The following is a 12,450-nucleotide window of genomic DNA, read 5'->3' on the forward strand; positions in this document are numbered from 1 at the left end:
TATCGGGGTCATCAGAAAATTTTCCTAAATAGTTACCGATTTGGGGGTAAATATTTCCTAAATAGTTACCAATTTAAGGCAACTTTAATTTGTCTTAAATCTGCTAGAGAAAATGGAGTGTATACTGACACATTTCCCCTTTCACCACCCACGTTCTCAACCAAGGGACACAAAGAAGGATATGGTTGCCCCCTGGGGAGTCCCAGTAGGACTAGAAAAAACTCTTGCGACAGCCTCCCTCCTGGGGTTTTCTGAACACATGGAGGAAGGTGTGGGAGAAGTAGATGGAGGGTTTGAACTAGGGATTGGTGGTATCTCCCTTGAGAATTCTTGACCATTTGGGGAAGTTACTACAACTAAGAGAGCAGAATCTATCCGACAGGTCTTACACAGCTGGGGGTTGTCCCTGAGGGAAAAGAACGCTTGCACATAGGGCACCTCAGACCACTTTTCTTCCTGTTTACAAAAAGCATCTACCTCAAAAATGGTGTCATAATTAAAAGTACCCTCTGGGGGCCATTTTTCACCAGCGGAGAGTTGATACTGAGGCCAGGCCTGGGTGCAGAAGAAAACCATACATTCTTGTTTCAGCGTCTGGGGATCAAACATGTCCCAGTGCTCCAGAATACAGCCCAGTGTATTCTTGACGGGAGAATATGTTACCCATCTGTGAGTAAGAACATACGCCAATCCCACCCTGTATTCCTGAGTCATCAGAGCATCCTCTGACCAATCCAAGAAGCCTTCTGACCAAACAAAAGGAAGCGTCCTTCCAGTGCTTGGGGAAGAGTACCTGAGGAGAGTGACCTCCGCAGCCCTGCGCTTGTCTGGAATTAGCCACTCTTACCAGTGCAGCACTTAGTGCCCGCTGGTTCTCCTGTGCTTATAACGTGCTGGCAGCACAGCTCCGAGAAATCAGGTATCCGGGAGCCTGTTCCCACCCAGTGCATATATTCTGCTACTTTCTGCCCCTCCCCCCACTAGCCTCAGAGTATCAATCAAAGTGGGGATGAGCCCCATCCTGGAGAAAATGGCTGTGCTATGTTTGCACATTTAACTTTGTAGAATCTGTACAAGCTTTTTCTAAACCCCCGTAACAAAAAGGAAAGTAGGCTTTCCAGCAAGAGCAGGTCTTGGTATTAAATGCTATGCTTTTCTAACTTCCCTTCCTTTTCCAAAGGTTAGCAAGGCAACAATAAATTAGGGTTGAGTTGAGAGACCCTGTGAAACTTATTGTATTACAATTAGTTGCACTTAGCCGAGGTCCTAGACAAACCTAGAATTATCTTAAATTTCCCCATACCAGAAGAAATTAAATACCTGGGTCATCTTCATTGCTCTTCTTTATTTTCCAAGAGACTGAGCAGTAGCCAAGGTTCAGGGCTAGTCCTAACTTGGGGAGTCTTCCTGGGCTTCCTTTCACAGGCCCCTGGTTGCCCAGACAAACTGTGGAGGGGAGTCATGTCGGCCCTTGTTTGGGGCTGACTTCTCTTTAACAAGGTCAGCCCTTGTGTTTTTAGTGACATAAAAACACTAATGAACAGTAATAACTCTCAACCGGCCTAAAACATTTGAAACCCCCTTAAAACATCTAATACACACTTCTAACCGGAATACCCTTACCAAATTAAATATATAAACAATTCTTACCTACATTCAAACAAAGCATATTTACTATCATGAGAGGGAGAGAACGAGAAGAGGTTTACAGAAATAAATGGAAAAATTTAGGACCATGGAAGAGAAGAGAAGATAATAAAAGCTGGGAGAGCACAAGTTTCTGAAGGCCCTCCCCAGTCCTGGGGTCAGAACCATTGCTGGGGACACCAGGGTCTCTGGGTGCTACCTCTTTACTCAGCTCTTGACTAGAGAAAAGGAATAAACAGACAAGAGGTTCAACATTCTTTCAACAGACTCTCCGCCTCTTTTCTGAAGCCAAGGGGAATGAGAAAGTTTGCCCATGACCTGGAGGTCAGCATCTAGACTATGCCCAGTTACATGCTGGAAGGCATTGAATTTATTAATCTCCAGTAGGATAGCTACAGAGAAAAACAGGATAGAGGTAAGCGGTCCCATTGCTTACCACAGATGTCTTCTTCCCGTCCGTATGGGCCGGGCCGGGATCTTGTCTTCTCTCCTGGCTAGCTCGCCAAATACAATACTGGAATTTCAGGTTCTTGGTCTCAGAAATAGGAAGAATGAATCAACGGACTACAGGATCAGTGCTAAATCAGGATTTATTTACAGAAACAAAACTTACAACAACTACAAAAACCAAACCTCCTGGCAGAAAGAACCCAGGAGGGGAACAAGCTGTCCTGCTCCCTCTTCGAGGTCTGACCTTGGGCTCTCTGCTCAGGGCTCCCGGGCTAAGGCAGCAGGTCATGGTGCTGCCTTGCCCTGCATCAACATCGTCACTGTGAACAGCCTGATGGTGCTAATCTGGACTGGTGGAGGGTGGGTGTGGTGGTGTTTATTCAGGTGCAAATAATCCTGAATCATTAAAGAAATTCTAGTAAGCAAGAACATGAGTCTAGATTCTGCCACAGGAATACAAAGTAAATGAACATATTCTTCTTAGCAAAGTATCTCAGGAATGGAAGAAAAAGTATCCAATGTACTCAGCCCTACTATGAAGCTAAATTATAGCTTTCACATGAAGGCTATAACCCAACTATAGCACAAGACTATGGGGAAAGGGCCAAGGAAGGGGAAGGGAGGGGGGAGGTTTTGGTGGAGGGAGGGTAATGGGTGGGGCCACAGCTATGGTGCATCTTAGAATGGGTACAGGTGAAACTTACTAAATGCAGAATACAAATGCCTGCATACAGTAACTAAGAAAATGCCACGAAGGCTATGTTGAACAGTTTCATGAGAATATTTCAGATTGTGTATGAAACCCGCACATCGTACCCCTGGATTGCACTAATGTACACAGCTATGATTTAACAATAAAAGTAAAAAAAAAAAAAAAAAAGAAAGAAAGGAAATGGAGAAACGGAAAAAGAACTCACCAAAAGAAAAACATCGCAAAGATGGTGCTGTAGATCTGTTGAAAGTCAACACCAAAATATTGCAATGTATTATAAAATTATTCAAGCAGTTTTCTTAATAACATAGGAGCATTAAACATTTCCTCATAGGGAAGAAATAATGAGAAGAAAATAAAACATGAGCTGTTGAAACAGAAGATAAATAAAATAAAAAATAAAAATCTCATTGAAGAATAAAGGCTAAATTGGAAGCAACACAAACTTTATAAATGTAGCTAAAATCACAGTGAGGAGAAACAAAGGACAAATCTTAAAAAATGAAGCAAAATAAAATCAGAATGAGATAAAAAAGATAATAGGAAAATGAAAATGAGAAATATGTTTTCAAACAAAGTTTCGTAAACCCTTAGCTATTATCTTCTAATTGATCTTATCAAAATAGAACAAAGAAAAATATTTAGAAAGTAGATTTAAAAAAAAAGCTTTTTGAATGTAAAAGAATACTTGAATCTACTTCTTTAAAGAGAACACTATATCTCAGGAGATGTTGACCTAAAATTATTCACTATAAAATAAAACCTTACAAGTTAACTGAATTTCAGATTTCATATACAGTATATAAATGCTTTGGACACCAGGAAAAACAATGTATGTACACACATACTCTGACATATTTGCTTTTTTACTCAAATACTTTATTAGATTATGTTTAAATACAATATATATACCTACATTCATGTATTATATACATAGTTTGATTTTTAATGATTTGTTATTCATTGAAATTGCATTTAGTAACTGGTCTGGGGCTATTTACCAGTAATTTTTGTTGTGTATTTTTGCCTGCTATTTACCAATATTCTTTGTACATTTTTAGCTTTGTAATTTTATGCTGTATTAAATGCTAGTGAAATGTTATATGATATTCATGATTCCTACTATATTCTGACATTGAAAATGCTACATTTGCATAAATAAAATACTTTCCTTTAAAAATGTCGAATTAACTTCAGTATATATTATAAATGAACCTGGGTTTTCTTTGATATATCTCAAATTTTGCTTATAAATTGGCATACCACATACAGCTATATTTTAGATGTTGGCAATATGGTAGTTGTTCCTGTAGACTAGCTAAATTCCATTCTTCTAAAATTATTTCTGAAAATTAACTTCACACCATAAATATACCAAAATCATTATTTAATTTCATTAAATAGAATTAAATAAAAAATACACAAAATTATTTTGAAATATTTCAAATACAAGCACTGCATATAGTCTATATTTAAAAATACCCCTTTTTAAGAGTTTTTTTGTTGTTACATTTGTTTTTACAAAATTTAATTTTCAAATAAAAATATCTGCTTCTTTCATGGTAAATTTCTCATATTAAATATTGTCAAAACTCTTTCCTCCAAGAGTTTCTGAGATGCATACCAAATAGAGTAAGCAGTTTTAAGGTCACTGACAGTTTTAATGTACAAGAATTAAGTGGCCTAAAGTGGTAAATTCTAGGGGTTAGCCGTAGAGGTTATATAAAACTTTCATTATCAATCATTATTAAAGTTCTAATCTGTTATAAATGTTTAGTCATTACTGCCAAGCTTTAATTTTGTCATAAGAAAACATACAAATATGGAGTATTATCATTAACACATGCTACAATTATGTAATGTGTCCATATAATAATACTCCTTTTTTTCTGTTTACAGTAGTCACAATGTTACATGAGTGTCTTCTTCAGTAGGTCTTGGGATTGGAAAAATGAATTCAAGGACCATAGATCAGTGGTAAGACAGGATTTATTTTACAAGAAAGAATACAGAGAAAAAGCACCAGAGCTCTTGCCGGAAGGAAAAGCCCAAGTGGAAAAAATCTCCACCTGGGTCCTTTGTCAGGGGTTTACATATAGTCCCACAAATGAATGGATACAATCCCTTCTGTTCCCAGGCCTAGAAAACTTACATGAGATTGACCAGGTCTGGGAAATGGGTTCCCTGTTGCATCTAGTGCAAGGGGAGGAAGACAGAGGGGGGAGGAGCCAGTAGATGCTTCCTGAGCTGGCAACCAGGAGGTGTCTCCTAGCAGTTGTTGGCCTCACCCCTACCCTCCAAGTCACCGATTCCTCTGGCATCTGTCTCTGAACCAACACCCTCAGTGTGGAGAGGGCAGGTCCTCCCCTCAGCTCTGGGCTGCTGTCTGGGGTACTACCCACCCTGGATCTGTATGACATGCAGATTTGTGGAATCAGTACATATTTCTGTACAATTGCTTTTGTCTTTAGCTTTAAAATCCCCATCAAAACAGTTTTGTGGTTACTTAAGTCAGTTCCTTTCCTGCACCTTCCACGCTTCGCCCTTGCCAGTGAGGCTGTTTTTCATACATTTATTACACAGTTAAATTTATCTGGCACAGCCCGGATTGACTACAGGATTTGAAATGCAGGATTTTGATTTTGATTTTTTTTTTCACTTTACACAAAATAAGGTTTACTCATTGTGATCTATTTTTCTATGTGTTGTGAAGAGACATAGCAATGTATCCATCACCCCACTGCTGTATAAAATAATCTTTTAATGTTTCTTTATGTTTTTTCCTTGATCTTCAACCTCTCCTCTTCCAACTCCTGACAACCACTAATTTATTTTCCATTTCTGTAGTTTATCATTCTAGAATTTCTCATAAATAGGATTCGATAATATGTTAAGTGGCTCTTTTCACTTAACAAAATGCATTTTTGTTTCACCCATATTATTATTTGATTGAACAGATGATTCCTTTTTATTGTTGGGCAGTTTTACATTGCCTGGATATACCATAGATTTGGGGGATATTTTGGTCCCTGCAGGACCCAGTCATATACCTAGGATAATCTTGACCAGGATGACTCAGTTTAATCCTAAAGTTTCTCTCCTTAAAATGATTGTCTGAGGGGGTGGCACCTGTGGCACAAAAGAGTAGGGCACCGGCCCCATATGCCAGAAGTGGCAAGTTCAAACCCAGCCCTGAACAAAAACTGCAAAAAAAATGATTGTCTGAGGTTACCTTCATGATAGAAGCAGAATTCTATGAGTGACCACACAAGTTTGCAATGGCTCTTAAAATTGCCACATTTCACCTATGGCATTCCACTGGACAAAAGAAAGCCACAGCCATCTATATTCACAGGGGTAATGCATAGTCTCCCTCTCTTGATCGGAGGAGATGCAAACTCATTTCTCTAAAGACCTGGATATAAGGAAATATGAAGAATTAGGTGATTTTTTTCAATCCACAATTTACTATAAAATGTTTAGAAGAAACATGTATTAATAAATACCTTATTGTCTCACCAGAATAAGAAGTAATTTGCCAATATATGTTTTCTTTTAGGAAAAAACAAGATAACATATTTTTATTACTTTTTAATCTCACACTTAGTTGAGTGGCCCCATATGGAATGAAGTTTATGCCTCTCCAACAGCTACTAATCTATCAATAAAGGCATCCATAGTATATGGTTCTATGAATAACACTTCATATCGTATACCAATATTTTTTATAAAGTATAAAACTTAAACAATTAAATGATATTGAAAACTAAAAGAAGGTGCAACAGGAGAGTTTCCTGTGAATCCCAATTCAGTACTCTGCTACTTCTGATCTCATAATGTCAGTGCATCACGATGCTATTTACAGAGATTCATAAAATATAATGGCTGTGATTAGCCATCTATATACATAATTCATGGTGACAAGTCGCAAACATTTCTGGTGCATGAAGAAAATCTTTTTCTCATTTGCATTTTTTCAATGACTATTCTGAAAGGATTTTTAATTTTGTTTGGTGCTTATAAAGAGTCAAATTTCATATTTGCATATCATTAACCATATGTAGTAACCATCCAAATAATTTACTTCCGTAAGTGTACCATAGGTTAAGAAGACCAGTGTTCTACTTATAATAATTAGTTATCTCAGATGTATGTTAAATGCATCAAAGGCAATTATAAGGAAGTCAAAGTATGCCATTTTCCTGCTAATCCACATGTGACAATTATAAGTGACTAACCAGTTTTTGAGAAGATTCAATATGAGGAACAGTTTTCCAGTTAGCCCAACTAACATTAGACTTTTGCCACATTTTTAAGAGTACACGTAAGTGATAAAATTTGCTTAGCCTGGAAATTTTATTTGTTAAGAGGCCATAGAATTATGTATTTAAAAATTACTTAAGATAAATAAATAACTTAAGATAAATCTGCTTTACTAAATTATCATCATATATATTTTCTTCTTTTTTTTTTTAGAGACAGAGTCTGACTTTATCACCCTCAGTAGAGTGCTGTGACATCATAGCTCACAGCAACCTCCAGCTCTTGGGCTTAAGCGATTCTCTTGCCTCAGCCTCCTGAGTACTTGGAACTACAGGTGCCCACCACAATGCCAGGCTATTTTTTTGTTGTTGTTGTTGCAGTTTGGCCAGGGCCAGGTTCAAACCCGCCACCATTGGTATATGGGGCTGGCACCCTACTCACCGAGCCACAAGTGCTGCCCAATCATCTTATATTTTTAGTAGACTAATAGGAGTTTTTTATTTTTAACAGAAAGGACACTTTTGATATAGCCCGAAAGTATTTTTGTAGTATAGAATTAAAGAGAGATAAGGTAATAAGGGTCTCACATGGTGATGGTTTCAGGGACAAAATGGAAGCACAGATATGAGAAGCCTCAAATGCTTAGCTCTGTGACATATTAAGAGGGAAATGGGATAGTAAAAAGCTAAAAGTTATGAAAATTCTAATTATAGGTAGGAAAAATGGAGAATTAAGGGAAATAACTTGCTGGGAGGCAAGAAGACCAAAATAACCTTTGCCTCCTTATTTTATACATTTTTATCTTTATACCCTGAATGAAAACATGACACTCTTCTCTGATTGAAATTTGATAAAATATTTTGTCTCTTTCTCTTTAATGCACAGCCATGGAGGTGTTATCTGAGTAAAGAAATCATCTTAAAGATACTCGTACAAAAATTATGCAAACTATAAACAAGGAACATAACTTTACAAATCAAGCCTTCTACCTATTCAAATTAAGTTATATAACTTTAGCTTATTTTATTTATTTTCTTTTCTTTTCATCAAGTTCTACATATTCTGCAAACTCAAATAAAATAATTATGTTCCACATACAAATTATTATTTTAGCCTAAACCTTGGTTCTTGTACAGGATGGGTGGCGCCCCAGCCAGCTCCGCCTAGCTGAGGAGAGGACTTGCTGCCTCCTCCCTTGCAGTGTTGGTGCAGCAGCAGCCAGCAGAGGCACCAGCGGGTTGGAGAGTGGGGAGTGGGCATCAGGAGGCTTCAGTGGCCAGAGGGGCCAGACAATTGCTGGGGAGACACTAGCACCTTAGTAGCTCCTTCCCCTTGCACTTGTGGTTAAACAGGGAATCCCCACCCCACCCCCACCCCCATTTCCTATACCTAGGTCAATTTCATGTAACTTTCCTAGGCCTGGCCAATTTCAGGAATGGACTGTATTCATTCATTAATGCACTCATTCATCTTACCTGAGTGGAAGGGACTGTATCCATTCACTTGTTACCAAGTCCTGGCCTAGTGTAACCACAAAGGATCCATGAGACTCTCTATCCCCCAAGACAAAGAATCCAAGCAGAGAGAGAGCTTTCTTCCCACTTGGGTTTTTCTCTCTGCCAGGAGCTTTGGTGTTTCTTTCTCTGCATTCTTTTCTGTTAAATAAATCCTGTCTTACTACTGATCTGTAGTCCATACATTCGTTCTTTGAATCACTGAGACAAAGGACCTACTGAAGATGAAATTCCGATGTCAGTTTCAGATATCAAAATTTACATAAAGTGTCCTACACTAAGTTTTGAAATGCTTATATTTAACTGTATTTAATTGTTACTAAATAAATGAGAGTCTATGCCTTACATGAATGTTTCTTCTTGCAACAATTATAAACATGCTGGGAATACCATATTTTATGCTTAGCTAGTTAAGTTTGGTCATTTTTATATTAAATAGTACTAGAAATTGTAATTGTTAAAATGGTATGTTATGATGGAAAATTACGAGTTTTAACTGTTAACAAACAGAGAAAGGAAAAAGAAAACTCCCTAGGAATGTAGGAATCTTCACACAGAGATAGTGAAAGATTACCTCCACTGGAAAAATGAACAGATATAATGGGAAACCAAACAAAATTTATTTTCCTTTCTTTTCTTTTTTCTCTTCTCTCCTTCCTCTTTTCTCTCTTTCTTTTCCTTCCTTCCTTCCTCCCTCCCTCCCTCCCTCCCTCCCTCCCTCCCTCCCTCCCTCCCTCCCTTCCTTCCTTCCTTCCTTCCTTCCTTCCTTCCTTCCTTCCTTCCTTCTTTTCTCAATCAGACTCTCACTCCATTGCCCAGGCTAGAAGACTATAGCCTCAGCCTAGTTCACAGCAATCTCAAACTCCTGGGTTCAAGTGATCCTCCTCTCTTAGCTTTCCAAGTAGCTGGCGCTACAAGTGCTTGACAATCCCTGGCTAATTTTTCTATTTTTAAATAAAGATGGGATGTCACTCTTGCTCAGGCTGTTTTTGAATTCTTTAGCTCAAGTGATCCTCCCACCTCAGTCTCCCGGAATGTTAGGATTACAGGCATGAATGGTGCACCCCACCCAGCCCCAAAATTCTTAAAAGATTTAGTAGACTTAAACTGTAATCATGAAAATTATAGTCAATTGCCTTAAGGTAATTTTTGAGCAGAAAGAATTTTGGGTCTTTCTATTCCAGCATCCTCAATGCTGCTAATGAAAACAGTAACACAGAAGCCAAATTATCTGATTTAGGCTTAACCTAACATAGAACTGGAGTCTACTCATTACATAGTTACCTTTTAAAGGCTTCTGATTTTATATAATTTATTGCTTCTAGGTTTTCTTAACTAATAGAATTTAACAAATGGGTCATGCTATTTATTTTATGAGTTATAATCAAAAAACCATATGGGATTGTATCTGCAAAGTAAACAACAAATACTCAGTGTCCAATAAATATTTTTGTTGCTGCAATCACCATAAAGATGATAGCAACTCATAAAAGTCTAAAATTTGAGAAGATTGACAACATTCACAAATTCATTTGTGAGCCCCAGAATAGTTAAGTTTGCTGTACCTTCATTTGACCAAGAAGAGTGGGCCTGAAAGATTACTCAAAATAGAAATGATCTAGTTATAATAAATGAGGGTGAAGCTTCATATGAAAACATAAATCACACTCTATATTTGGTTAATATTATCTTGAGCACACTTTTCATCCATTCAAAGGCATCCTTCTGCATCACAGCTATTATGTGAGGACTAAATAACAAGCAACTTCTCACAAAAGTGGGAGTTTTTCAACTGGGTTCTACAACCCTTCATTTCCAAATTTCTTCATTATCTCTGCAGGTCTTCCAATTTGTCAATATTTCTCCTAAAATGAGAAAATAGGTAATAATTTATTTGTAATCTAAAAACATTTCAGTATTTAAAATATGTAGGAATTTATCTCCACGTAAGAAAATATATGCAAAAGTCGCATATTACTTACCATTTGGCCTATAAACTTATTGAGCACAATGGATTTTTATAATCTGAAAACTAAATTTAAAAATATTCATGTCATAATTTTTGTTTTTTCATTTAGGCTATTTGTATACTATGAAGCCATTTAATAACATCTTATGATAAATTCAAATGCTAGGTAATTCTAGATTCATATAAAAAATATACTCAAAAGGTTTTATAACATTTAATGTTTCTTTGATGGTAGGACAGAACACAGTGAGACTAAGGTAAACGAAAAGCACATCTTTATTAATTTCAGACTAAATAAAAGAAAACTTCCAGGCAGCATCAAATATAGCATTGCACCCTAAAACAGAATAACAGCAAACTAGCTGTAGGGGGCAGCTTCCACGTGGCAAATGGAGTGGGGACAGTTCTATATCCCAGGCTCCCTGCGGACTAAGATGAATAATTTCTTAGCCTCCCAGCATCAGTGCCTAGTTGTCTGGTACCTGGGCTGGGATGACTAGGGTGTGTGTACACTGACCCGATAGTGTAAAAGCTGCACCCCCAACCGCAAACAAAGTGGCTGGGGTTTGGAATATTCAGTTGCTTAGAAAAGAACTGACCAGCTCTAGCCATAGCCTCAAAAGTCGGTTAAGACGTCATTTTCTCTTATTCTGATATCAATGATTATCCTAATAAAACGATAGCTATCAAGTGAATGTTGTGAATAGACTTATATAGATTAAATGATTTTACGTATATATGGGGGTATGTGTGTATGTATCATACATAGACTATATACTATATATATTATATATACATATATGTGTGTATATACACACACGTACACATACATACAGGCGTTTAATGATACCAAGGTCAAAACTATCCTTTACAAATTAGGTTTGCTATTTTCAGAGGTCATTTTCATCTATTAAGGTGAATAGTAACTGCTGACTATAAACACCTTAAAAGGTTTTAATAAAAAGGAAAGCTATCAGCTACTCTCATTTGTAAATCCAGCAATACACCCATACTATTAAATGAAAGGAAGTGCTATTAGAGCAAGCTGTCCTATAGTTTAGTAGTGTGTTTTCTTCGTAAATAAAAAGACACAGAACTGGAACATAAGGCCACAGTGTTCAGACAGACTCAAAACATCTTCTACAGTCAAGCCATGCACTTTGTAAATAATCTCAACATCAAGGAAGCTATAGAGAGGATTAATTCTCCCTGAAAGTTGGTGCCAAAGAGCTAATAATAATACTGCTTAGAAATTGTCAGAGACATTAAGAGGAATTATTTATCCAATTGATCAATACCCAGGCATAGAAGAGAGTAACATGAAACCCGAATGGTAAATTCCATAGGGAAAACCTAAAGTAAAATTTTTAAAATTTTCATTGTCTTTAAAAAATAAAATAAATTTGAAGCTAAGTAATATTTTTAAAGTTTTAAACAAAATAATTTCATGAAAAAGGGCAGTCTCAAGGAGGAGGGCGCCAGCCCCATATACAGGGGGTGGCAGGTTCAAACCCGGCCCTGGCCAAAAACTGCAAAAAAAAAAAAAAAAAAAAAATTGTAAATAATTTTATGAAAAGATAAAATGATGAATGCATCCAGAATTTCAGAAAGTTCCCAATGGAAACTTTAAAAAAATCATAGAAAAAAGGTGCCACTGAGATACAAAGGGAGAATATATCCTTGGTAGCTATGAAAGAGAAAATTATGAAAAAAAGAAATAGAATCCTATGGAGACTGACAAATGCACAAATTTGAATCCATGCTGTTTCCAAGATATTAAAACTAAATATAGCACATCTGCTTTATGGCATCAGAGATGATATATATCACAGTGTGAAGTTTCATGATTATGTGTATTCAGCTGTTTTTTTCTGGATATTGCTATTCTTTTGCTT

Source organism: Nycticebus coucang, chromosome 10, assembly GCF_027406575.1.
Source record: "Nycticebus coucang isolate mNycCou1 chromosome 10, mNycCou1.pri, whole genome shotgun sequence".
Lineage (NCBI taxonomy): Eukaryota > Metazoa > Chordata > Mammalia > Primates > Lorisidae > Nycticebus > Nycticebus coucang.